Genomic DNA, 4,452 nt, shown 5'->3' on the forward strand with positions numbered 1-4,452 from the left:
AAGCAGAAAGCCTATACAGGCCTATTAGTAGAGAAGAAATAGAAAAAAAAAACATTAAAAACCTCCCCAAAAATAAAAGTCCAGGCCCTGTCGGCTATACCAGCAAATTTTATCAAACATTCAAAGAAGACTTGGTTCCTATTCTACTCAAAGTCTTCCAAAAAATTGAAGAAGAAGCAATACTTCCAAACACATTTTATGAGGCCAACATAACCCTACCAAAACCAAGCAAGGATGGCACAAAAAAAGAAAACTACAGACCAATATCTCTAATGAATACAGATGCTAAAATACTAAACTAAATACTAGCAAATCGAATACAACAACATATTAAAAACATAATACATCATGATCAAGTGGGATTCATCCCAGAATCTCAAGGATGGTTCAACATACGTAAAACGGTTAACGTAATACACCACATATCAACAAAACAAAGAACAAAAACCACATGATCTTATCAATAGACGCAGAAAAGGCTTTTGATAAAATACAACACAAATTTATGTTTAAGACTCTCAACAAAATGGGTATAGAAGGAAAATATCTCAACATGATAAAGGCCATATATGATAAACCATCAGCTAACATCATATTAAATGGCACTAAACTGAAGGCTTTCCCCCTTAAATCAGGAACAAGACAGGGTTGTCCACTCTCTCCACTCTTATTTAATGTGGTACTAGAGGTTCTAGCCAGAGCAATCAGACAAGACAAAGAAATAAAAGGCATCCATATCAGAAAAGAAGAAGTAAAGGTATCACTTTTTGCAAATGATATGATCCTATACATCGAAAACCCCAAAGAATCCACAAAAAGACTACTAGAAACAATAAGCCAATACAGTAAGGTCGCAGGATACAAAATTAACATACAGAAGTCAATAGCCTTTCTATATGCCAACAATGAAACATTTGAGAACGAACTCAAAAGAATAATCCCCTTCACGATTGCAACAAAAAAAATAAAATACTTAGGAATAAACATAACAAAGAATTTAAAGGACCTATATAATGAAAACTATAAACCATTGTTAAGGGAAATCGAAAAAGATATAATGAGATGGAAGAATATACCTTGTCCTTGGTTAGGAAGAATAAATATAATCAAGATGGCCATATTACCCAAAGCAATATACAAATTTAATGCAATTCCCATCAAAAGTTCTATGACATTTTTTAAAGAAATGGAGCAAAAAATCATCAGATTTATATGGAACTATAAAAAACCCCGAATTTTTTCAAATTTTTTCAAAGCAATCCTAAAGAAAAAGAATGAAGCTGGGGGCATTACAATGCTTGACTTCAAACTATATTATAGGGCCACAACAATCAAAACAGCATGGTATTGGCAGAAAAATAGACACTCAGACCAATGGAACAGAATAGAAAGTCCAGAAATAAAACCACATATATATAGTCAAATAATTTTTGATAAAGGGGCCAACAACACACAATGGAGAAAAGAAAGCCTCTTCAATAAATGGTGCTGGGAAAACTGGAAAGCCACATGCAAAAGAATGAAACTGGACTACAGTTTGTCCCCCTGTACAAAAATTAACTCAAAATGGATCAAAGATCTGAACATAAGACCTGAAACAATTAAGTACATAGAAGAACACATAGGTACTAAACTCATGGACCTGGGTTTTAAAGAGCATTTTATGAATTTGACTCCAATGGCAAGAGAAGTGAAGGCAAAAATTAATGAATGGAACTACATCAGACTAAGAAGTTTTTGCTCAGCAAGAGAAACTGATAACAAAATAAACAGACAGCCACCTAAATGGGAAATGATATTTTCAAACAACAGCTCAGATAAGGGCTTAATATCCAAAATATACAAAGAACTCATAAAACTCAACAACAAACAAACAAACAATCCAATAAAAAAATGGGAAGAGGACATGAAGAGACACTTCTCCCAGGAAGAAATACAAATGGCCAACAGATATATGAAAAGATGCTCATCTTCGTTAGTTATTAGAGAAATGCAAATCAAAACTGCAATGAGGAGATGACGTCACAGTGATGGCGCGGTAGGAAGCGATACCGAAAATCTCCCCATAAACTCAACAAGTTCTTCAACCAGAAACAGAAAAACCTATCCTTGGAGTCTTCAGATGCTTCACAACACACCCGAAGGTAGGATCGGGCGAAAGATTGGCTAAATATATGGTCAAACCCCGGGGGAAATAAGGAGTAAGAAATGCTCTGCCTTCCTCTCTAATCCAAACAGGATGGCTTTCACTGAGAACTGAGAATATAGAAACTAAGGCGGGCATAGGGAGTAAATAGGTCCAGACTGCAGTACAAACAGCCAAACCAGGCTGTGGCACGGAGATCCAAGCCGTGGAAAAACCAGGGCAATTCAAGCTAACACGCGCGCCAAACCCAGACAAAGAAAAACAAGCGGGACAGCCATTTTCCACATCTCCTGGCTGGCGCGCACGGGGTTAGTGGGCAAGAGATTCCCACGAACACTTCAGGGGTGGGCGCAGCCCGTCCTAACCCACAGAGAAGCAGAGTCAGAGGCCTCTGTGAGGGCCAAAAGCAGCATCTCCTAGGAGCCCCAGCGCCCTGAGGGGACCGGGCAAGGGGAGGGAGCTGGAGCCAACTCCAAAGGCGAAACTTTTCTGTGAGGGAGGAGGGATTTCTCCGTCCTGCCTGAGACTCAGAATCGGGTCAGCGCCCACGCACGGAGAGTGTGCAGGAGATTCCTCCGAACTCCTCAGGGGTGGGCGCCCGTGTTTTCCCTCAGAGGAGCAGAGTCAGAGGCCAGTAAGCGGGCCAGGAGCGGAAGCCCCTGCGCCTTGGGAAAGCCGCACGGGGTCAGAGCGAAAGCCAATTCCAACCCAGTAACTTTTCTGTGTGGGAGGAGGGCTTTCTCGGAGTGAAAGACGTCCCGGCTGAGACTCAGAATCGGGTCAACGCCCACGCACGGAGAGTGTGCAGGAGATTACTCCAAACTCCTCAGGGGTGGGCGTCCGTGTTTTCCCTCAGAGGAGCAGAATCAGAGGTCTGCGAGCGGGCCAGGAGCGGAAGCCCCAGCGCCTTGGGAAAGCCGCACAGGGCCAGAGCGAAAGCCAATTCCAAACCAGTAACTTTTCTGTGTGGGAGGAGGGCTTTCTCAGAGTGAAAGACGTCCCGTCTGAGACTCAGAATCAGGGTCAGCGCCCACACACGGAGAGTGTGCAGGAGATTCCTCCGAACTCCTCAGGGGTGGGCGCCCGTGTTTTCCCTCAGAGGAGCAGAGTCAGAGGTCTGTGAGCGGGCCAGGAACGGAATCTCAGGCAGCCCTAGCCCCCTGGGAAAGCCGCACGGGGATAGAGCGAAAGCCAATTCCAAAGCTCGATCTTTTCTGTGTGGGTAGGGATTTCACTCGAAGTATGACCTGTCTGGTCTGACATCCTGGTGGGTGCACACGGAGAGTGGGCAAGAGATTCCACCGAACGCCTCAGGAGTGGGCACTCGAGTTATCCCACAGAGGGGCAGAACCAGAGGTCTTTGAGTGGAAGGAAGCCACGCCTGATTATGCTAGCAGCTCTGACTGACTGAGCCTTACTCAGAGCCCTGTGCTGAGTGGGAATAGAGTGGGGAGTTGCCCGCTCTTTGAGACTCTTACTATCCAGGCAGAGGCAGCAGCAACCCCATAGCTGGATTACCAGGCTTCTAATTGTGGAAGGAAAAGACTAGAAGAGAGGCTCCAGGAACACTCTCACAGTGAGAGATCCTCTCACTGTTGGAGCCTATAAACACTAATAAGCCTCGACTGCCAACGAGACTGAAGCCCAATACATGACATCACCATAGAGAATTACCAACTGCAAACCTCTTCCAGAGCGTGCCACAGGGGCAGAACCCGGGGTACAAAGTCACCGACCAGAAAGACAGAAAAGAAAAAGCAAGACGACAACCTCTCAAAATCAAGAATAATCTGCAGACTTTATAACCTATCCCATTTTATTATATTTGTTCGTCTGTGTCTCTTTTCTTTATACTTGATTTCTTTTTTTTATTCCAATTTGGTCATTTAATTCTCTTTCAGTCTTACTCTCGCCTCTCTTTGAACTACACTACCCGTAAGTGTTACATCTCCCATTATCTTTTCTTTCCTTCTCCTTCCTCTCTATGAGGGTTGCAATCCAAAACCCCTAACTCTCTTTCTCTCTCCTCCTTTTTCTTTTTTCTTCTTTAAGTGGTTCCATCTTTTCTCTCTCTCTCTCTCTCTCTCTCTCTCTCTCTCTTTTCTCCCTCTATATTAGCCTCTTCCTCTCTCCTTTACATCTTCTCTCATTCAAACCTCAATAACGAACAAATTATCTTATCTGGGACTCAAACTTAAGTTTGTGACATTTTGGATGGTTTTTACTTCACCTTTTTAACACATTAGAAGTGCTCCCATCCCTGGCTCTCCATTTTATCTAGTTCTTGTTCCACTAAATACAATAGT

Source organism: Saccopteryx leptura, chromosome 7 (genome assembly GCF_036850995.1).
Source record: "Saccopteryx leptura isolate mSacLep1 chromosome 7, mSacLep1_pri_phased_curated, whole genome shotgun sequence".
Taxonomy (NCBI): Eukaryota; Metazoa; Chordata; class Mammalia; order Chiroptera; family Emballonuridae; genus Saccopteryx; species Saccopteryx leptura.